The sequence below is a fragment of the Rhipicephalus sanguineus genome, chromosome 8 (assembly GCF_013339695.2).
Source record: "Rhipicephalus sanguineus isolate Rsan-2018 chromosome 8, BIME_Rsan_1.4, whole genome shotgun sequence".
Taxonomy (NCBI): Eukaryota; Metazoa; Arthropoda; class Arachnida; order Ixodida; family Ixodidae; genus Rhipicephalus; species Rhipicephalus sanguineus.
The window spans coordinates 77,332,567-77,357,295 of NC_051183.1; the positions used below are offsets into that span (position 1 = coordinate 77,332,567).

Below are 24,729 nucleotides of genomic sequence, written 5' to 3' on the forward strand. Positions count from 1 at the left end.
GCTTGACAGTTAAGTATAGTGTGTTCAAATTTTTTTAATGCTTGCTTTCCTCGTAGTGTGTACCGGTGTTCAACACCCCTCAGCTGTTCGTACTACTGAAATTGCAACTGAGAAGGCCCAGTAGAACAATGCAATTACGCGAGCGGAGAACCCATGTTCATTTTTCAATTTGATTTCAAAGCATTTTAATTTTTATATACGTAAAAATAGAACCTAGATATTTATAAAAACAAAATGGCCACATGGCAAGATCTCTGTCCCCCCTTGTGATTTTTCTAGATTTATGCCACTGGTTACAATCGAAGAAAGAATGTAAGCTCCGCCCACCGAAGCTTGGCGTGCCTTCCTTTCAACTGTAAAAGACATTCATGCTAGCTGGCTTCCGCTTGAATCGTAAGTACTTTTTTATTAATGCATATTAAGGGTTCAAGGTCTATCATTACTGCTAAAACATTATGTCTAGCAGAGCAGCAATGTAAGAATTTCTGATGAAAATTACAAGGACGTTCAAGTTTCTGACCTAGAACCAGTGACACAAACGTGTGGTCTGTATGAGAAAGTCAACTATGTCAAACGCTCAAAAAAGTGCTTGATGCCACAAAAATGAGTAAACGCCACTCGATGGAGCCTTTATGCAAATTAGCTGAGGGAGGAACAGCGATGGCTGTGTGCAGAGGTGACATTTTTTTGTTAGGTTGTCAATGACTATAGGATAAGTTACTAGCTGTACTAATCAAAAGATTCTCTCCAGTGTCCTTTTCACAAGGTAATAGAGCAGCTAAGTTGCCATGAGAGGAGATCTTTGAAACAGGCCAAAGCAATCTTGTCGAATGTGAGAACAGATACTCAAGCAAACGTTTCATGCATGAGTGTGGTGAAGTGCGCGGATTTTAAAGTGCGTGCTGTGAAATGATGGGAGAAGATAAAGAAGAAGAAAGTGGCACAGGCGTGAAACAACAAAAGGACAAATAAATGAAACGCCAATTGGAAGAAACCATGGCGATTGTTCCAAAGCACGCGGAGAGAGAGGGAAGCGAAGCGAAGAGGAAGAAGGAGTGGCAAGGAAGCATCGAGAGTAGACGAGTCACGCGTCTCGGCTGTCGGGTTTCGGACCCGAGCCAAGACTTCTACTTCTCTCGACCGGTGACCTGAGGGTACTCATGGCTACCTGCTGTTCTTGGCTGTGGGTCGCTCGTGTGCTGCTCCTGGGCCAACATTCCTGTGCCTGTGGACAGGTTTGAGCAGTCAAGCTCGAGCTCGAACGCGGCTGTCCGGCCGGAACACAGCATCGGTATCGGCGCTTCGACTCCAGTGTCAACCTGTAGCCTAGGGAGGCTACCCGATGTAACAGTTCTTCGAGCCACTAGATGCCAACGGCAACAGCGTCCCTCATCGGCTGCCATACTTTGCTCCGTGGCATCTTCACCACTGACCTTGGTGAGATCAGCACCGTGCCTTCACCTCTCCCCACGAATAGCTGTAGGCAAGGGACTGAGGGATTGGGAACTAAGCATGTAGCTTAGTCGTTCTTAGTGTCTTGACCTCAGTCGTATAGTCAGTTATTTCTGTAGTGTACTCTTGTGTCTTTGTTAGTGTTATGTGTTCTGGTATTAGTGTTGTTATAAATGTGGGTTGCAAGCGGTCTCGTCCTCTTGGGGAGTGTCTTGAGGCGACGCCTCAGACATTTCAAAAGTAAAAGAACCTGCACGTTGTGCGAAACCAAAAACCACAACGTAACAATGAGATAGTCATCGTACCTGACACCCCTTAGATGAAGCTTTCTGCATGCTCTGTGATCTTTCTGTACTTGCTGTTCCTGGAAAGACAGATGGATTTATGAATGTGGTGCATCATTTAAAAAAAAACAAGTATATCCGTATCATCCTGAACACCACAGGCGTGCACATGAGGGGGGCAGGAGGGGGGTGTGTGTGTGGCTGCACCCACTAATAATCTAAACAGAGCACAAATTCTGCCCCATACATTTACTCAGCGAGTAAATGTCATTGTCATTTTTTAATGCACAGGATTATGGCTACGCATGTATGGCTATGCACGTTCCCAGGAGGCAAGTACTTGAGTGGGTTGGGAAGAGGGGGCGGGGTGCAAATGCCCCTTTTGCAACCTCTTGCCGACATCCATCGTTTAAACGGACAGGGAGAGCACCTCCTTTCTCGAATGTGGCAGAGAAGTATAAAGGCTGACAGACGCTGATGTTGTTGCTTCAGCAGTGCATTTCTGGGCGGTCATGCATATTTACCACAGCTCACGAGGAGGGGGGGTACTTCGAGCTCAATATCAACATAACTTCACACTCGCTCAGTAAATTATGAATAATCGTGCCGTGCTTAGAAACAGCGCTGGACACAAGGGCCTTTCACAAGCAGATTGTCACGAATCGAAAGTGTGCCCTACGGGAAGCAACTACAGATTGCTGACAGCCTCCACTATTCATTTTCTCCGTCCGAATCGTGCAGTGAACAGAATTAAGCGAGGCTCTGCTATCGCAAACACCAAAGACCAGAGGAGCTGGGGGAAGCTGCTCTTGCTCACTCTAGTATCCCTGTCACGTGGCACATGTAATGTCATTCGCGGGGAATGTGATTAGGTGCTAATGCCAGTTTTGTTGCTGCTACACGAGCATAGTGAATGACATTCGCAGCTAATGGCATTCGCCCATTGAATGCGTTTCCCGAACTCACGCAATCACGGTATGTGTAATCTCGATGACATGACAGCGCTTGGCAAAAGTTACAAAATCGAAAACTTAAAGCAAAATGCAATCAATGTTAAGGCTCTTATTATTGGCCGTTGCTAACTGTTCGATAACTTTTTGACGTACAGCATGATAGTTGAAGCATCTTGCGCAATGATATTCTTGTTCCCAGACTCCAACTTGACGCCTCCTGTAGGCCACGTCTACAAATTCTTGTCTGTTCTTTCTTCTTTTGCAATTCCTCCATGTCTTTTGGTAAGGTAGTGCGGCAGTAGCAGGGAAGGAATTTTGCACACGATACCTATTTGCCAGCCATAAGCAAACTCTGCAGTTTCATCAGAGGATAATAATAAGAAGCCAAAAGCTCATTCAACTAGCGACAAACACTGACATCAATAACGAATGCCACTTTGTACACTCATGTAGATCAGGAATGCGAGGGTGTAATGATATTCACCTGAATATCACTTACTGCGCGGCATTTGTCACGTGGCACATTAAATGTGCTGCGCGAGAGGGTATAACTTTTTGCTGTGCTTCCCCAGCTCCGCTGATCTTTAGCATTTGCGATAGTGCCACACTTAACTTTTTTTTCTTCACAAGACCACTCTTATACATGGGTTTATACATAAATTGATGCTTGAGATGAACGTCAACTGCCACATCGTCAGCCACATTTTGGGGAAGACAGTTCACAGCCTCTTGCACACTGACTGGTGCATTCACAACCTAGCCACGAACACTACACTGCCCATCGCGATGAGTCAGGAGCCGGATACACATTAAGGGAAGACGAGGCAAGATTAAGTGTTTCTCCACACTGTTGAGTTTCAGCAAGTCCTTTGGCATTGGAGGGTATCGATACCCATTCGATACACTCATGGGCACACTTTTCTCTCGAGTAGAGAAGTCTCACAAGTGATACAGAGATTTCTATGTCGTTAATCCACCTTTTTTATTTTCCTGTGTGGCCCCCTGCCGTTTTGGTAGGGGCCGGGCAGCCGGTATTGCCAGAACGAAAGCACACAGAGATGAAAAGGCACTGTGCAATTTTTCTGCTAGCGGGAGGGTGCATTTGCCATGGCATTGTGAAAGAGGCGGATTGCTTTTGATTGGCTATCCTCGTTATGCCCACTACTAATCTTGAAAGCTTATTACTAATAGTCTGTCACAAACTTTCAAGCCGTGGCCAAATTCTACATCCAAAAACTTATGTTTAAAGCGTCCACCAGCATCGTTAGTCCCGATTTGTTGCATGTTGCGAAAGCTCTCGAGCACTCTAAAAAGACAGGGCGTGCAAACACGGACACAAGAAAGAAGTCAGGACACCACAAATGCTGACTAACGCACAGGTTACGAGTCTTTTAGATGTAGGGTATCCTCGTGATGCAGTGGCCACGGTCACTGAACGTTAAGTCCGAGCATGGTTGCTGAAAGCGATAGGAAGAAACGTGTCGTAGGTATGCCGTACATTCATTGCGTATCTCACAGGCTAAAGAAAGTAGGAAGTAGATACGGCGTTAATGTTGTTTTCACGGCTGCCAATAAGCTAGTTAAGATTTGTGCCGCTGTGCAGAGGAAGAATGAGCGAGTAAAAGACAAGAAGTGGACCGATATTTGTTTCGTAAAACACACCAACAAATTCACTGATTGCCGTACGAGCGTGGTGTACAAGGTCCCTTTCAGCTGCGGCCGCTTCTACGTAGGACAGACGGGCCGATGCATTAACCAGAGATTGTTGGAACATTAGAGATCGCTAACAGGAGGCTCACCTTCTAATCTATTTTTACATTGTCGAGATTGTAAGTGCACGCCAAAATTCGATGAATGCACAGTGTTGTACCGGCATAGAAATGAAGAAACGTGCCTGATGATTGAAGCATGGCATATCGAGAATAGTGGTAGCGCATGCGTGAGCCAACAGTCGATTAACTTTATGCATAAAGATGAAATCAAATGCCTTGACGGTTATCTTCCACGTAGACTGCCACGCGTGCCGGATTGATAGGTTCACCAGTTGCATGGGCATGCGCAGATAAGTTTTCGTGCCTTCTTTTCAGCCATTGTGCATCTCTTCAGTTGTCCTGACTTCTTTCTTGTGTCCGTGTTTGCACGCCCTGTCTTTTTAGAATGAATACTTACCAACTAGCTCAGCTCTCTGTTACTCTCGAGCACTGTAATGAGTAAGGATACCGCGCAAAGAAGACGACGAAGAAGAAGCGGGAGAGGCACTCGAAAGGGCACGAGCGCGTGCATGGAGTGGCACAAGGCTCGACGAACGCGACACGAGCCATAAATGAATGTGGAAGTACGATGAGCAGGCATTGTTTGTGCGGCTACGGTTGAAGAAGGTTGCTTCGTCAACTTTGTACTGGTGATGGAAGCAGTGGGTGTTCGGTTCCGGAGGCCATAACGCTGGCACTTTGTGGTGTGGCCGTTGACCTCAACGATATTCGGGCGAGGCACCTTGGAGGTACTGCAGCCTCTTGTGGCTGTTCCGGACGCATCAGCAGCAGTTCTCCTTCAACGGCTGGCCAGCAACAATCCCTGGATCGCCACGCCGAGCTCGTAGCTAGACCTCATCGATGAAGACGCCCTGTCACGTCAGCAAAGGCAACCGGGAAAAAAGCTTACAACAGCTTGGCTGGCCTTTACGCACCAGAACGACGATTTTATCAGGATCGTCGGCAGCATCGGCTTTGGATGCAACCCAACCGAGTTTCGAACTGTCAGGAGACTACGATCAACAGAACCAAGTAAGAGTGTTCCATTCGGGCTTTGACTAGACTGCAAGGTCAAAGTGGCCAAACTGTAGTTAGGTGTAGCGAGAACTAAAAATTTTGTTTGTTTAGTTTTGGACATTTGTTTAGTGTGTTTCTGGGATTTTCACTGTTTATTGTGTTTTAATGAGTGTTGTGAGCTTTTTCTGATTTTCCTTGTGTGTAATTAAACCATGTCTACTATGCCTCCCAGCAACCTCTCAAACTGTCTCCGAAACACGTGCCCCCGAGATCTGCGACAAGCACCCGCAACCCTGTCTTCCTGCTCTCCGTTGTCTCTTGGTGCTCAGGATTCCTTCGCGATGTTACACGTAGTGTCTCTACGATTTCAATCGGTCGCACTCATGAACTTCCGGATCTTCATTTCTTCGCCTCCACTCAATCTAGACTAGGGGTCTTCTCTTCTGCGACACATGGCTTTCCTTCCCTGGCCCTCGCTTTAGCATAGGATCGCTGTCACTGCAACCGCTGAATATTAGCTTCTCCATGATGCTCCTGTCGAGCGGCTTCTTCCTAGGGAGTCCCCATGTTCACCATTGCTAAGCGAGGTTCTAACAGCTCCGATGTAAAATCAAACTATGGTATCAACACCGACTAAGAGAACGCAAGAACGTCATTTCATGATGATGGAAATATAACTTTTAAGGGCTCGTTTTTCTTTGTTGGACACAATATTAATGACAACTAACAGACAATAATGCCAAGGAAAGTATAGGGGGTGTTATTTGTAATAATTGGGATATAAATGTGAAGAAAGTGAAGTGGACGAAAAGATAACTTGCCGCCGGCAGGGACTGAACCTGTGACCTTCGAATAACGTGTCCTATGCTCTACCACTGAGCTACGGTGGCGGTCATCTCCCCGTCCACTTTATAGGGTTTATATGTGCATTTAAACATAGGAGTGTTAGTCAGTGCCGATTGCAGCCATGGCGGTGAGTGTGGAACGCTCTTTTTCTGTCTTTTAGCATCACGTAGCACGTGATCTTTTTAAGAGCTGGCAGCTGCCGGCAGCGGCAAGTTATCTTTTCGTCCACTTTACTTTCTTCACATTTATCTCCCAATTATTACAAATAACACCCCCTATACTTTCCTTGGCATTATTGTCTGTTAGTTCTCATTAATTCCATGATGATGAAGCACAAGCAAAAAAAAAAACAAAAAAAACAAACACGACACTTGCTTGAGGACACCTGCCCGGCAAGTCGAGTGCGAGCATAGGTCGGCAAAAAAATTGGAGCTCACTCACAAAATATATTCTGCACCGAGGACTCACAAAAATTTTTTTCAGCCGGACTCTCTCAGACTCAGGCTCACGGCTTGACGTGAGTCTGAGCAAGTCGCCTCATGAATCCGTAAAATTAGCTGTTTCGATCCTGGTATGAATGCTGTTTAACGCTAATATCTTACATAATCGGTGCTCTACGATACGTCTTTTGATCTTGTACCGTCAAATAGGAGTTATCAGTGGTTTCAATGCAGGAAGGGCATTTTTGTGAAGTACGTGACGTGACTCACAGGAAATACTTTTCTGAAGAATTTCCCGTGAAAGAGTTTGCGGTGGAGGTGAGTTATACATGTGAAGAGCCATGTCATAAATAGGAAAAGAATTCGCCGTCTTTGTCACTACAATCTGCCGAGAGAACGTCTATAACCACTACATCGGTGACTAGGGCCTGCCACTATGTCACTGTTATGACAGGACCCTAACGATATTGCACATAACGAGGCGGCGGTCCGCATCTCTCTCATAAAAATGCATTCGCGTTGCAATGAAGTTAAGGACCTAGCCCGTGAGGGCATGCGAAACACGAGAAAGCATGTGAAACAGGGACTCTGGACAAGCTCGCTTCGTAGTCATCTCAAATGAAACATCCGCACGCTCACCTAGTTTTTTCTGGCGCTTCTGTTTTGCTGGTGAAAGTCAGTGAGCAGGTGCTTTGCGTTTCCGCGTCGGTATTGACAAGTAACTTGGGCAATTAGGAAACAGGCGAGGCACGGCGTCTACTTTCAGTGCGCATCTGTCACGCGGTACGACCACAATATCACCACAAATGTTGTGTTCGAAGACCTTCAATATGTCGTCATTGACAAACTGGAGGTCGCAGACGGAACACGAGTTCGAAAACTTTTTGTCCAGCCTTGGTATGCCACGCTCCCACAGTTGAAGACGTCCTGCGTCAAGAGGTGCTCTGAAATGTCTGTTGCCTTCCACGGATCGCGGGGAATCGTAGCCGCTTTCACAACCAGGCACAAAGCAGCGTGACATATAGTTCATGAATTTTCCAGTACAATACACAAACATTCAACCGCAAATGCGAGTGCAAACGTGAACAAACGACTACACACACAGCGGCGCGAAACGCTGAAGACGTGCTGCTGCCTCTCTACGTCTCTACCACGCTGACGGGACCCCATAGTCACAGTAGTGACAGTGGAGCTCAGCTGGAGCTTGGGGCGTTCTCTTCCTCCTCAGTACCTAGGCTGTACCTAGGCCCCTAGACCAGAAACCGCTAATGCCGCTGATGGCATCTAGGGAATTTTAAAATTCGAGTTGGGGAAATACTGGCTTGAGAGTGGCAGGCACACTTGGCAGGCGCTGACTGCGCCGCGAAGATATAAAGAGCAAACAGTGACAGAAACCGCAAAGAAGATGACGGTGAGTTATTCTCCGTTTCGTGACCCGCCACTTCATGTTTAACATTTGCATTCGATGTGCCGTGCACTGCGCGATGAACATGAACAATACATGGTCAAATATAAACAAATAAACGGACTTCTACAGCAGAACTGCTATGCTCCAGGTTTGCCGTGTGTCGTAGATTGAAAATTATCATGAACCGGCACGCGCTCTCTTCATCCTCTGCTTCCCTCCCGGAATACGTGCGCCGATTTGTCCGGCGTGGGATGCAATAACTCTGATGGGCGAGAGAACGAGTACAAAAAGAGCAAAATAGAAATTCTTGGCGAAAAAAATTTCTAGGCGAGCCGAGATTCGAGCCCGCGTACCCACGATCTGAAGACTATAGCGTCGCTACCAGTCGGCTATCCAGGCACGCTAGCGGAGCATAGCAAAGCCTTGTGTATAGTACAGTACAGTATAGCAACGGCGTGCCAAAGAAAAGTGAAGTAAAAAGTTGGGCGAGTTGGTATTCGTTCATGATGACTGAGGGGCGCGAGAAAACGGCACACAACGAAAAGAAGTACACGGGAAAATAAAAGTGTGAAAAAAGAGGATGTGCCAGTTCGTTCCTTGCGCATGTGGTGTTATATATAGAATACCAAAGTCGTGCGGCAAGGCATACATCGGGCAAACTGGTAGATGTCTCAACGTGCGTTTGCGAGAGCACAGCAGCTCTTTAATCTACAGGGACAGGGGCTCCGCGGAGAGAGAGATTATAGAAGCCCTTTTTATACAGAGGGAGCCGGGGCCAGACTGCATCAGTCAACCCTCCAGTCTGCAGGAAGGGGAGATATAGCCTATCTACAGCTACTTCACGTAGGCATGCTGAGCATATGGTTTTATTTTTTTGGCCGACTCGTTGGCTTAAATTTGATTTCACTGCGTTATAGATATGTCTTTCCTGAATAAAAATATTCCAGTTGCTAGCGCGTCGTCCCCTGTACTTCTTTTCGTTGTGTGCCGTTTTCTCGCGCCCCTCAGTCATCATAAAGAAAAGTGAGGGTGAAGAGGAGGGAGAGGGGGAGCTGAGAACGAGCACAGAGAGAGAGAGAGAAAGAACTATAGATAGAAAGAAAGGGAAGAGAGAAAAAGATAGAACTACTACAAAAAGAGACAAAAAAAGAGAAAGTTAAAATGAAGGGAGAGAAAAAGAAAGAGAGATAGAAAGAAGCAAATACAAAAAAGATGTGTAGTGTACATACCTAGGCGTGAGTAGGGTTCCCTTTCAGGGGGGGCGCGGCGAAGGTCTTAGGCGAAGGTTCATCGCAGCGCCCCCTCTCCCTATTATGTCAATGTGTGGGGCTGACTGCGCCCCCCCCCCCCCTCTTCTTAGGTGAATAGGGGGGCGCCCCCCCTTCCCCCCGTGCGCACGCCTATGGTTGTATAGTTTAACAAGTTGGGGGAAAGAGAGAGGCCAGAGGGGGAAAGCCAAGCGAGGACACGCTAGGTTCCCACCAGCTCTGCTGTGACCAGGGGCGTAGCCAAAATTTTTATCAGGGGGGGGGAGGGGGTTCAACCATACTTTATGTATGTTCGTGCGTGCATTTGTATACATATGCAAGCAAAACCGAAAAATTTCGGGGAGGGGACCCCCCCCCCTTGGCTACGCCCCTGGCTGTGACCCAGCCTTGCGCGCGACTTAGTGCAAGCCGTGGTAATTTTTTTACCCGCGTTTGCCTAGCGCAACCACTTTTGGTCGTGATAGGACCGATCCAGATTATACAGGTGCCACGTGGGCACTTTTTATTGTGATCAGGGCCCATCCAGATTGGATTTCTTGATCGCGATCTACAATGGTCGCTGCTACACGGTCTAGACTAATCCGGATCAAGCTTACCGCTGACGTCAGTCAAATTGCGATCTGGCTCCAGATTGCGATGCACATATTGTGATCGTCTTGAATCCGATCGGGCCTGCATGGTCCCGCTTAAAAGGGATCGTGTCAACACCAGATCTGCGATCACTACTGCGCTACTACAGCTCGTTGAACGTGAGTCGACACAAGAAGTCGGCGCACTCGGAAGACGCGCGCAATCACGCCTGCCCCTGCTGCGACAAGACGTTTGCCCAGAAGGTGAACCTGTAGACCCATCTGCCAATGTACACAGGCAAGCGGCTGTACCAGTGCAGTCAGTGCCACCAGTCTTTAACTCAGCTTGCCAGGGTAAAGAAACGCCAGCGCAAGGTGCACATGCGCACAACTTCTGTTACTGCAGAAAGATATCCTCGCCAACAGCGTCAAGCTGAAAATGCATTGCACGTACAGCTCAAAACGGATACCCAAACGCAGAATAAAGGCATGGACGCAAACAAACGTTTGGTCGCGCCATTACCTTTCTTGTGTGTTCGCGTGCTTGTTTCTTGCTGTATTAGCAGTGGATTCATACCAATTGGCCAAGCTTGTTAACGAGATTACCGAAGTGCAACTCCATACAAGCCGCACTGAGGTTACAGTGGTTACAGCTAGTGGCAGCGCAAAATAGACACATGAAAGGTAAGGACACAGACAAGTGCTTGATTGTGTCGTTATTTTTCTTGTGCGTTTGCGTACTTGTTTTATGCTGTATTAGTAATTTATTACCATTTATTAAGTAGCCAAGCTTACCAACTTCTGAAAGTGCACTTCGGTGTCAGCCACTCTGAGGTAACAGTGGCGGGCTACAACTGCAATTTTGGCACAGTTGGCAACGATCTTGCTGAGGATCCCGCCCCCTCAGCCCACGAGGGAACTGATGCTTTTTCAATACCCTTGTAAAGAACAGATGGTGCGAGAACCGTTTGCCTGCTCACACCAACACAAGAACATCGTGGAGGAACACATCTATCTTGAAAGGTCTCTTTCATGAAGGCACGTTCTTTCTTCATCATTGGAGTGTCAAACGATCCATCCTGTGACTAATGCAACTGTGAAGGGACAAAAGAACATATACGTTGCATTTTTTTTTGTCATTTTAACGTCGAATGTAATGTCCTCCAGATTGTTAAGTGAATCATGTTTCAGGGGTCCTCAAACGGGGTTCCACAGATATCGGGCTTGATGGAGCTGGTGGGTGGAGGGCAAAGGGTTCTCAAATCGTTCAAGAACAAATGCGACACGATCTCCATTTGTCCCACCGATACACAACTTCTCAAAATAGAGAAACAATTTAACATTCCATTTTGGATTCAAGGAAACCATCGCACGATACGCTGCATGCCGTTGGCAATTCGTCTGTCCAAGAGCAGTGAGAGAGAAGCCTATAGACCTTTTCACAGACGGCTCCCTGGGCGCCGCCATAGTTCTCCTTGGGCTGCGCTAAATAGGCGTGACCCCCCCCCCCCCCAATGCACTGCCGAGGCTGTGACGTCAGCCTTTGTACTTCTGCGCGCAGCCCAGCATGGAGGCGGTTTTTTCTCTCCTGTGAAAAGGTCTATACACGATGGCAATGACGCTGGTCCATAAAGCTTGTCATGATGCAGTGTGTCGAGGTTCTGTGGCTCTGCTGAGCGCTCTTACTTTATGCTCATCAGTACAGTTTGTAAGATGTTTGTGAGAGTCAAGTCGCAGGTTCCGCAAACTGAGAGCGCTTGTCTGCCTCTCTTGTTTACGGAATGCGACCGATATGTTTTGTACACATGGTAGGCTTCACCGTGTAACATTCTTTTTTGTATTTTTCCCATCCTCTGCTTACTCTTCCACAACCAGTACCTTATGGTGCAAGTTCAAAGGATAAACTTTCAGTCAATTGTTAATTTTCTCAGTGTGTGCGCGTTGGCTCCACCATTTTGAAAGTAATCTTCTCTTTCATGTGTAGCAACACACTACCAAAGTGACTCTGTGCACTTGCTCAATGCACGCTTAAGTTTGCCCACGTGACAGGGGTATTAACGCAACAGCGTTAAAGAGCTCGTTTGCAAAAATCCAGTGTCGGCATCATTGCCTGTGAGCGAAAAATCGCGATTAAGCAAATAATAAAAACCATCGGTCCAAGGCGGAGTCGAACCTAGGCCTTCCGTGTGGTGAGCATGTGTTCTTACCACAGAGCCACGCCAGTGTTTGAAACTGTTTCGCAAGAACACCCTATACTAATGGCATATAGTGCAAGGAGTTGAATTGCATGGCAGAAGCGTAGAATCGAGCCAGGTGTCCCACCATGCCAGTTGCGCAATGAGTGAGTGGTTTAATAATAACTGTTGGTGTTTAACGTCCCAAAACCATGACATGATTATGAGGGACGCTGTAGTGGAGGGCTCCGGATATTTTGACCACCTGGGGTTTAATGTGTTCCTAAATCTGACACGGGCCTCAAGCATTTTCTCCTCTATCGAAAATATGGCTGACGTGGCCGGGATTCGATCCCGCGACCTTCGGGTCAGCAGTCGAGTAGCGTAACCACTAGACCACTGTGGCGGGTGAGTGGGTGGTTTAAAGGCCCACCAATTACAAAGCTTTCAGACCACCATCAGTAACAGCATCAACAAAGCGTGCATTTGCACAGGTGCAAGTGTGGCCCTATGGACGCACGGTTTACCTTAATTTGCAAAAGGAGGAATTACGCCGTAGTGGGCACTTCGCAACTGTACTTACAGTAGCCATTCTAGGATAGCTTGAAATGGCCAATGTTACGCAGACAGACGTTACTGTTCTTGCGGCACGGTTGAGGTGTCCACCGAGATGCGAAGCCAGGCTAGTGATTGAGAAGGCAATGTTAACGGAGCTCGATTATGCTATCGCGCATTACTCTTGAAGGTGAAGCTCAAGCGTCTTCTAAGTTTTTATTCATGAACTGAGGACTAAGGCTTTGAGAACCTTCTGCGTCACCAACGGTAATATGGGTGGATGAGTATTCGAAATTTTCAAGAAGACAAATCCAACAGTGTCCGTTTCAATGCACTGTACGAATTGCTTTGTCACTACTCTTAAATACATATATTTGTTAGTTTTTGCTTTATTTCAGTAAATTGTACCCTTGGTCATGAAGCACCAAAAGTTGCTGCACTATCTTGCCAAGTCTGGCGAGTCTGGTGATGGTAAGTCTGGTGGGTTGCCCCACAATACCTTTGCTTTTTGTTACTCTAGTAGGAAAAGTGCATGTAATTGAGAAGCACCTCCTTTGGCCGCATTTGATTGCCCCACGTAAACCTTCAGCTCAGCTTCATTTTGGTTGTTAGCGTACAAGGGAGATAAATTAAGCCAGGGGAAAAGGTGGTGCTGATTGTTCTGTTTAAGAAAGGGAACCAGGGAAATGAATGAAACTCAACTTCTGTTTCCCTGGTATTATTTTATACCTCACTGTAACAAGCTTTGTCATAATCCTTGGTCATAATGAACAGTCAACGTAATGATGCAACTTTTTATGCACCTTGTCAACGAAGGCTCTTTGGGCGCCGCCTTAATCCTCTCTGGGCCGTTGTTGATAAGCGTGACCACCCCAAAATTGCACTGCTGAGGCTGCGACGTCGGCTTTTGTACTCCCGTGCAACAGCCAAGAAAGGAGGGGATCCTCCTCTACGTTGAAAAGGTTTATACGTCCTGTAAAGTACCCACACATTGAAATACGACATTGTCTTTTTAGTATAATGACATCTATGATGCAACTGCTCATGATAAACGCATCATGTCGCTGCAAATCTGGCTGCTAAAGGTTATGTTGGCTCTGATGCAAATTGCTCCGTTATGACACAAAATGTAGACGCTGGAAACAAAAGTGTGTGCATTACTTCGCCGTAAATTTTTGCATTTCATTCCATGGGTACTGTACATAGTACAGCATGTATTCATAATCTCAATATATCAAAGCATATTTATCTGCTATGTCAATACTAGCTGTCACGTGGTCGCGACGTTGATGAAGGCAGCAATCGGCATGTTCAAGACTAAACTTTTTATTTGGGCGAACTTGTGCCTGGAAAATAAAAATTCAAGGTACAAGCAATTCACACTGTAAACTGATAGCGGCGAAGAGGGCGTCAGCCGTCGGTAATGTGGTGATCGGTGGAACGCGTCGCCTTTTATACATCAGCCATTGAACCTTCCATTGTTATCGCTGGCGCCCGTGTAAGCTCTTGAATAAACTTGACTATTCGCATCCTGCGTGCAATCTTAATCGTAAACAATCGCGAAGCTTCTCAAACACCGTGGCACGGTCTGCACTGAGCGTTGCTAACAGTCTTCGTGGGTGAAGCCCGAATACATCAAAATAAACACGCGTGACAATATAATTAAGTTTCACTTCTGCTACGGAAGACAGGCGATAGACTGAAACTTGCATGTGTGCCAGTGGTTCGGTGAAAACAGCTCTTGCTACTGCACTTTTCAGGACTCGTGTCGGAGGGCGGCTGCCGAAGTGAAGCTGCGTCTTTCCCAGGAACGGCTGGTCATGACATTTTCTTAGTTTTGTTGTGACTAATGAAAAAAACCAACTTTGCACCTCAATTCCCTCTTACTCTCTGTGCTTAATGTTTCGTTTTGACGTGCTCATTGCTGTTGTCCTTGTTGTACAAATTTTTGACAATACAAATATTCATCAACATTGATTATCTCTGTACTGATTTATTATAGGTACGTTTAAGAATCACCTGCACCACCATAGTTCGCAGGCTTGTGCACCATGCCGTGCATTTTAACAGTGCAACAGTGGTGTCCTCTAAACCATGCTAATAATATGTACTGTTGGGTGTTTACGTCCCAACACCATGGTGCGATTATGAGAGATGCTGTAGTGAAGAGCTCCATAAATTTCACCCACTTGGGGTTTTTTAATGTGCACCAAAGCCTAAGCACACAGAACTCTAGCATTTTGCCTACATCGAACTGCAGCTGGGATTCGATCTCGTGACCTCTGAACCGTGCCGATCATTTTAAAAGGAGCAGGATTTGTTCACGATTTCCCTGTACCTTCCCTGGTGACAGTAATGGCATAGTGCAAGCATGCTGGTGCAATGTAGTAATACAGTAGTCAATGCAGCATACAGGTGTCTGCATAGGCGTGCGCAGGGTTCCCCATCAGGGGGGGGGGGGCGAAGGTTCATCGCAGCGCCCCCCCCACCCTACTACGTCGATGTATGGGGTAGATTTTGCGCCCCCCCCCCTTCTTAGGTGACTAGAACGGTCAATGTACGGGGCAGATTTTGCGCCCACCTCTTAGGTGATTAGGGGGGGGGCGGTAGTGATGCAGAACTATCGGTAAATTGACCTATCGACAGCATCGATAGTTTTTTTTCAAACTATCGATAGTGTCGACAAACTATCGATAGTGCAATCAGTAGTACCATGCTTAATATTACTAGCGATATTACTGCCACGCGTGTTTATTGCATTGTTTTGATGTATTTGGGTCTCACCCACAAAGACTATTAGTAACATTTGACACAGACCGCGCCGTATTATTTGAGAAGCTTCACGATTGTTTGAGATCATTCTGTTAAGATCACGTGCCCGACGCGAATAGTCAAGTTCATTCGAGAGCTTACGAGAGCACCAGCGATAACGCTGAAGCTTCGACGACTGACAAAAGATCGTCCAAATAAAGAGCTCTGTATTTCCTCGTCTTGCTGCAGCATTCTTCACCGTCACAACCACGTGACAATATTATCGACAGTGGTGTGAATAATGATGCTGTTGCTGCCCGGCCATATTGCCAAAATATTTGTGATAGCCTACTATCAGCTTCACTTAAATTATGAGCAATTTTTGGCGAGAGAAATAAATTATTTCTGCAGTGAAAATGGTGGAATATGTCCATCAATAAATTCACATCGAGAATCAACCAGTTACACCTTACAATTAACTAACTTAGTTCATGATATTTTTTTTCATTGTGCAATCATAAAATTCAATATAAATTTGAAGCCGCCACATGTAACGGCTTCCTTTCCGCTCCAGCTGAATAGCTTGACTTTAGGATCATGTGTCAGCAAAGCACTCAGGTGAAGAACACAAGCTTCTTGCCCTTCAGTCTGCTCCCCCGGCTCCACTATATATATGTACCATGCGTGCGGGGAACCAAGTTTATTCTGCAATGAGTTCGCGCTGTTGATTTTATACTATCGATAGTACCATCGAATTTTTTACTATCGATAGTGCTATCGATAGTATTTATCACCATCGATAGTATCGATAGTACCATCGATAGTTCTGCATCACTAGGGGGCGGCCCTGTGCACATGCCTATGGGTGTCTGTACTGTAGAAAACCAGCTCATGCGAATCTGAGGTGTCTATGTAACGTGACATTGGTGGAGCTAGTGAGGGGGTTCGGGGGTTCAATCTCCCGCCCCCTTCCTTGAAATGTTTGCATTTGATGGGGTGAAATGCAGCAAACACCCATGGGCATTTATGTGTGGTTTCTTTTGAAGACGATAGTCTTTCTTGGGATACTTCAATGCAGAAATTTTGGTCTGTCTGTCTGTCACACAATTCAGCGAACCAGCCAAAGTTTAAGCACTTGCTGAACGCCCAGCCATCTTGAACTGGCAGCTGCGTTCATACTTGTGAACACTGTCGATCAAAAAGCAAATACTACGCACACCTGAGGCGCAACATCAATACGTAAGTATTAGGTGGTGCGTTCCTTTACTAGAAAATACATAGATACGCAATTCTAAAGACCCTAGTGTTTCTTAGGCTGCGCTGATAATGCGACGCTATGAACGAAAAAGCCCTCTCCGACAATATGGTGCTGCCACCTGGCAGTGGCCCTGGGTTCTGCACAAGCTCATGTCTCCCGACTCCACTGGCAGATGGCGTCCATAACTCACGCAGCACCTCCTCTACTTTATCAATGCCAGCCAGCCAGATGCGGCGATTCAACATAGAAGAGGAGGACTCGTGTAGTACGGCCTGCAGAAGACTATCATCTTTTGACGACACTTGCAGCGAAGCACGCAGATACGCGGCCAATTTTTTCTCACTTACTGGAGTGCCTCACCCAAGTTCAAGGCCTGTAAGACGTCAACTATACATTTTTTGGCTAGGCTATTCTACTCCCTACACCAGCCCATTACTTGCATACCTTGAGGAGTTCCCACTAAGATATGTTTATTATTTCCGTAGGTGGTGAAGCTTATTTCCGAAGATATAAGCGTTTCTTCAAAAATTCCCTCAACACAAATACATTGGCATTCCCGTTTTCCTACGATTGCGAAGAATGCCAGGTGTGTATTACGTAAGGAATTGAAATGTGGCTGCACTCTATTTTTGCGCAATACAATTTTTTCAATACCTTCTACCTTTATATACACTCTGTCATGGAAATTACATTGAGGTGCCTACAGAAAGTAGTTCTGAAAATAAACACAATCTCTGCAGTTACTTCTTTAGCTAAAAGCATTCGTCATCCTGCCGTCTTTTAGAAGCATCATATGCTTTTGCTTTGGAATTGCAAGTTTGGTGTGATATGTCACACGAGCATCAGTCTGTTGCCATTGTCTTTATTATTTGCAATGGGACACTTGTAAACTGTCACACATTTAGCTGCCATTTTGCATGCAGTGCACAAACACAACATACCTAAATGACACAGGTGTGCCATTTTGTCTGTTGCTGGTTCAGCCATTTTTGCCAGCTTGGGATTCTGTGGGACAGGAGCTGCCCCTAAGGTGTCGTTTGCACCTGTGAGCACCATGGTTGCAAGCGTACCAGTCTTCAGAACTCGCGGACACACAAAACGAAGATGCTGGTCAAGCTCTCATGTATGCTTCCAGTGCACAAGCTCGTGATGGTCGCGCAATGCACTTCGACTGGGTCCTCTGTGTCATTCTGCCGTACCGCAACATCAATGAGAAACACTGCCCACTATCCATCGTCTAATCACAACTAGGATGTGCGTCTGGCCTAGGATATATGTCATCTAGTGCACATATCCTAGCCTTTTCACTCTGACTTCAATGTCTACATCGCTGATTTCTCTCTTCCTTGTCATTGGCAGTCATTTTAGGCCCAAAAGTGGAGACCACAGATGCGTTCCTATACCTTCAAGTTCTTGACGAGGCCTTGTCACTATGCATTGTCTAGTTTGCATATCCAAGCTTCTTAACCCCAACTTCTGCGTCTGCATTGATGGTTTCTCTTCCTTGTCATCAGCAGCCATTATAAGCCCAAAGTAGACCACACAGAGGTGCTCCTACACTTTGAAGTTGTTGATGAGGCCCAGTCACAGTGCAGTCAGTCGCATGGGTGCTAGGGTGCATGCTTTGTGCGTTCGTGCTTCCTGAAACCACTCAGCCGGGTGAAGCTCTGGTTGCAATGGCTGCACTGAAAGGGCCGCTCGCCTGTATGCCTCCGCATGTGACGCTTGAGTTGATTCCGATCGCGAGACTTTTTTTGACACAATGGACAGGCATGCCTTACGGCATCCGCCGAATGTGACTTCTCGTGGCGCCTGAGGCTGCTCAAATACTTGAAGCGTTGACCACACTCATCGCACTTGAAAGCCCTTTCCTCTGCGTGTATGATGCGTTTGTGCGTCTCGAAGTCTTCGATGCTGCTGAAGCGCTTGGCGCACAACTTGCAATACGCGTGCTTGACCCCGTGAATCTGTTCGTGCGCTGCGTGACAAGACCTGTGTGGGAGTGTGGAGAGATTGTTAGTGCATCAGCTTGCAACACAATATGTGCATCTTCAACTGACTTCAGATCGTCAAGGCTGACTAAACAGAGGAGCTGGTCGCACCAGCGCTCCTTCCCTCCGCTTTCGCCAACACTCGGCGTGCCCTCCCGCCTCTCTCACCAGTACTCAAGCACGTGCTACTATTGGTCGTCTCCTTTCACCGGCACTGCCCATTACACCCCTGCTCTCTCCTCTCCACACCACGTGCTCTACTGAGCTTCACCCTCTCCACATTGCTACCCTTTCTCCATCAGGCTCAACTCGCTACATTAAGCGTCCCTCTCATCCATTTAGCTTTGCCCATGCCCTCCCTCTCGTCAGGCTTGACTCTTGCAGCTGGGCTAAAAAGTGGGGGGGACGACGTATCCCCAGGAATTTACTTCCGTTTAAACAGCTCTACCGTTAAAAATTTGTAAGACTGCCCGGGCCCATTATAAAATGAGAATAACATTCGAGGCAGGAAGTATGGCAAATTTTGTTTGTTCCCACTGTAGCATACATACGCATTTTCTATACTGCTATTCATGCACTTATGTGGCAAAAAGATATATACAGCAGAAGCATAGAAGAATATTGTACAGTTCACCTCCTGTGACTGAATGTGACAGAACCGTCAAACTCAACTAAATTATCCCATGCTTCAAATTAAACAACGAGCAGAAAACAATGCCAAAACACAGTGATGATTCATAAGTAAGCATTCGTGCAGTCCTAATGCACACTTGTTGTTCAATGTAGGTAGAAAATTTGCGTAGAAGTGACATCAAAAACTACCAAACAAAGTAGAAATCAAGCATAGTCACTCTTGTATATAGGTAGTAACATGAGGGTGAGCAAACTCTGCCTTAACAGAATGGAAACTTATTTACAATTGACGTCCACAGCCGTCATGGAAAGACGGCACCCAGTCACTGTTTGTGAGTTGCAAAATGCCCTTGGCACATTCCTTTCATATTTAGTACCCGATCTAATGGACATTTAATACTAAGTCTAAAAAATGCAGAGGTTATTCAAATAAAAGAATTTCGATATACAGGGTCTGTTCATGAAGTATTGAGACTGGGTCGGGTAAAAAAAATTTAAAGATCCAATCGGTACATATTATTTAAATTCTTCAATATAGTTTCCTCAGGCATCAATACACAATAGCAACAATCAACAATACCCTCAATACCAAACGATTCCCACACTGCAAAGGCTCTCTGAAAGCCAGCTGCCACGGCCTCTACCAGAGAATGAGACAGCCCGTTGGATGGTGGGAACACCGTCGAAATGATGACCTTTCACGTTCCTCTTGAGCTTTGAGAACAGGAAGAACATCAGGTCTGCATCAGCCCTGACCTAAGCCCAGAAGACTTATTCATGGTCCCAATACTCCAGAGAAGCCTGTAAGGTGAACGTTTCGACGGAGTGCCTGCCATCCCACAGGCTGTCTCATTCTCTAGTAGATGTCACGGCAGCAGACTTTCAGGGAGCCTTTGAAGTGTGGGAATGGTGTTGAAAACTGTGTATTGATGCCTGAGGAAACTATTTTAAAGAATTTCAATGTTATTTACCGATCAGATTGATATATTATTTTTACCGGACCCCGTCTCAGAGTCTGTACGTGTGGTACAATACTATAATCTTGCATGGGATTACGAAGGGGATGCCAGGAATGTTCGACATAGCAAACAATTCAATACACATGGGTTTGACTGTCACTTCTTTCACAACATAGGGAAACGAAACACTGTCTCACTTGTTGTAGTTGGAATAGGAGCAGTAGGAGCACTTGTAAATGAGCCTACCATCCTTTTTGAGTGAGGCATTTTGGTGCGAGGCACGCTGATGACTATACAGTCGCATAGCTGTCACAAATGTGCCACCACACTCCTTGCAGTAGAATGTCAGATCTGTGGTCATACCACAGTCACCTGCAGTGGACAAAATTGGGCTACTCATGCAAGAGGTCTTTTCAGTTGCACACGATGCTTCAAAACCTGTGCAACGGAACTTACAACTAACACAGAATCTCTTATTCGCAACAAAAAGAAAACTCACACACACGCGTCTATTTTTTTTTTTGCTTCTCATGGCCGCTGCAACATTATACGGCTCTGAAGAATTGCAGTAATGTTTTCAGATGCCTGCATTCATACCAGCGCTCATAACCACAGTGCGCATGTGCTGTTATTACATACGCGCAGGGCAGAATGTGCTATGGCCCGTGAAATCCAGTAGCCCCTTCCCAGACTAACTGCACTTCGCCGCATATCAGTGCACGACAAAGCTGACTGGCGTGTGCTGCAGTATGATGTTATCTAAAGCTCATCATAGAGATAAAGATGACATGCCTAACTGTAAATAACCAAGGCCACACACAAACACAGCGGCCTTCCCCTTCCTTTACATCAGTGGGTAGAGGGAACATACTCTCAGAAAGCACTTGGGGTTCCTCAAGGCAAGCAAATTTTTAGAACAGCTGTCCTTCGTTAGTTCCACTTCAGGTGGGGTTAGGGCTGTTTATAGGGAGGTTTATGGCCGCGCCCATCCAATCGGGAAGACTGGTCACAAATCAAGAGTCTTCTGGTCGAATCGGGAGAGTTGGCAGGTATGCATTCGTTCTGACCACTCGCAAAACTCCAAAACACATTTTGCAAAACTCCAGGGTTCCACGGAAACCAATTTGAGAACACCAACTAAAACTCGTTGTTGGCCTAGTGTGTTGAATATACTAGAAAGTAAAAGGTTGCGCGAAGAAGGACACGTTTGTATTGAAGGGTATGGGGACAAGCGCAAACTCACATTGTTTATTCATGGGTGGAACCACTCAATAAATAAAAAAATGTTACACCAAAGTCACATGCACATAAACCAAGAATAAGGTGCTAACAACACATTCGCAGCCAGAAACACCTTCTAATAACAATATTCGGCGGTTTACGTCCCAAAAACCAAGATATGATTAGGAGAGACGCCGTAGTGGCGGGCTCCGGAAATTTCAACCATCTGGTGCTCTTTAACGTGCACTGACATCGCACAATACACGTGCCTCTAGCATTTCGCCTCCATTGAAATACGACCGCTGCGGCCGGGATTGAACCCGTGACCTTCGAGCCAGCAGCCAAGTGCCATAATTGCTATGGCACCGCTGCGGACAGAAGCATCTTTTTTTGACTGTGCAGGCTGGTGGAACGATAACTAACACAAGTAGTTGCCCTCCGTGTTATAGCAAAAGCTTGAAGTACCAACCGTGCATTCATATTATCACGTCTTCCTATAATCTTAATCTCATACAGTCAAGGATCACACGTGCCTGCATTACAATGTCCGGCTAAATTAGTTTTTTTCCCTTTTCCTTCACCTTTAGCAGACGCTCCCTCGCTCTATCATTTATGCAACATTTCACCTATGTAGACCTTTCCGCAACTAAGTAGAAAGGTCTACATAGGCGCTTGTCCCCATACCCTTCCCTGTGAACATGGTTTTTTTTTTTTTTTTTTTTGCGCAACCTTTTACTTTCAAGTATGTTGAGAACCCCTGCTCTAGGGCCATCTCTACAGACAGTTCTTGGGTGCCAAGCGTCTAAACCTGTTCTTTGTTCTCCCAATGTCACAAGTGCCAGGCGAACATTCGCTGAAACAAACCGCACTTACGCGTCCTGCAATTCGAGGGCGCCTCTGGAAGCTCAGTCCCGGACTTCTCAACAACTTCCTGTGTCTGGGTTTCTTGAGTGCAGGTCATTGGTAGGCTCGTCTGGACACATGCAACGGGGAAAACTCAAATAATTTCAAAAGGATCAATTTTCGAGCTCAAATGATGCATTAAAGGCTAACTGAACTAATCTGAACGAATATTTGCAAAGCTGCTGGCCTGATAATGGTACGGTTTTCTAGCTAGCGGCCTTCTGTTCTCAGTTATTGGCCTTCAAACAGCACCTAAGCAGACGACATGTGCATCCGATAGTTTCACTGTGACTCATGTCTATGTACTTTGCCTCAAAGGTTGCATTTTGAAACATTCGTAAGCTAGTACAAAAAATGCCAGGCCTGCTCGGAGTGCGCAGCACAGTCACAGCAAAAGCTAGAAGAGCAGCCTTTCTAAACTCTCTTGGGGAAGCTAATACAAGTACACATGCAAGGTATCCACTACGCCAAAAATAATTTTTTGTGAAGTAGGGAAGCACCCACTATGCCATTATTCGTCTTTCTGTGGATAAGCGAGGTAGCCACTACACATACGTAAGGCATTATGCACACTTTGTTGATGCTGCATGTGGCTGATGACAATGAAGAATTATGGTTGAGCACATTGCAGTGGGTGGTAAGCTTTAAACCACACACTTGTTGCGCAATTAGCACTGTGTGATGCCTGTTTGCTATTTTACTCTTCTGCTACACTATATTACACATGTTAATGGGATTCCTTGCCCAACATGACGCCTGTATGGGTCTTTTTGCAAAGGAGTTTCAAGCACCAGCGTGGCTCTGTGGTAGAATACCCGCCATTCACGCAGAGTGCTCTGGTTCAAATCCCAACCGCTCCTGGATATTTTTTATTTCATTTTTTTCTTATTTCGCACGATAGTGGTTATGGACGCCGGTGATGGCGGCGAACAGCTACCCCATGCTGTTGTCATGTGATAACAGCTTTCGCTGTAAAACATTCGTTTACGAATAGCGGTGATTGGATTTAAAGGCCAAATCAAAACGGGCTGAATTGAGTTTTATATTTGCATGTCTCAAATATTTGCACACACCTATTGTTGATCGCACCGTACAACCGAATAGAGAATGTAAGCTCCGCCCACCAAGGATTCCTTGTCCTTCACCTGTGAAAAACAGTTGTACTAGCCGGTTTCTGGTCGAACCCTAAGTGTTTCTTTTCCGGCTAATGTAAATACTTTTACGCACATTAAGACTTAAAAGTAGACATGGGCGAATATTCGGGCGTTTCGAATATTCAAAGGAATATTAAAGTATTCTAATTTGCTTCGATACGAATTTAGATTATTCGAAATTTTGAAGTCTTCGAAATGAACGAATATATGTTTGACCGCATATAACCCCCTGTAAAAGTGGTTTCACTGCAGCATCGGATTGCTGTACCGTGAAACCACCTATCCAAGAGAAATCTGCACTGCCGCGAAGCCACACTTCAAGGTTAAGGGGAGATGCTACTCGAAGACACTTTTTTTTAATATTCACCCTAGAGCAATGAAACTTGAGTTGATTACAGAACTTTTTATGCTGATTTCAAATATATAATTAGTTTTTCTTGCAAGTTGCATACTTTTAGTTCTGCAACATGACAAAGCGAAAAACTTAAGCCTCTTGCCCCCCCTCTTTTCAGACCTAAACTTCAATAATTTTTTACAATTGATAGTTCATAATGTTTCAAATAAAGTGTGAAATGCAAATAACTAATTAGGAAGTCCATACAAAATATGTACTAGACATGAAAAATTTTAACGCGGGAAGTTCATACTTCTCCTACCCTAGTAAAAGTTTACATGACTTTTTTTTATTATATAATAAGAATATTGAAACTTGAACAAGATAATTGCATTTCTCGTACTTTGGAAAAAATTTGGAAAAAATTTCATGCAGATCTGAGCACCAGAAGTACCCGAAAAAGGAGGGGCACATTGGCAAAAATGGCAAAATTTGTGTTTTGAGAAAAACGAGTTTTAAAGACCAAATTGCATGTTTATTTATCAAAGATGTCATTGAATGCCACAAAATTTGTACACAAGAAAGAACAATCCTCCTTGTAGTGGCCACTTCCATTAAAATGCGCCAGCACCATAGGTTTCGCCCTCACGGCTCTTTCAGGCTGACTCTTTGACAAGAGATTTTTTCTTCAGCGCACGCCGACGAGCCCTTGCTTCTCCTGTTAGTTTTTGAGACATTTTTTTTCTGGCGTGTGCTGTCCCGTGATGTGCCAAGAGCAACCAGATCATGAGGCAGGAGCACGCCAAGC

General features: G+C 45.7%; 1 protein-coding gene across 3 annotated transcripts in view; it reads right to left on the reverse strand.

Annotated features, from left to right (window-relative positions):
- Window positions 1–24,729, reverse strand: part of LOC119402122 (zinc finger protein 502) — a 75,647-nt gene that overhangs the window by 48,586 nt on the left and 2,332 nt on the right. The gene's annotated exons all lie outside the window — the stretch shown is intronic.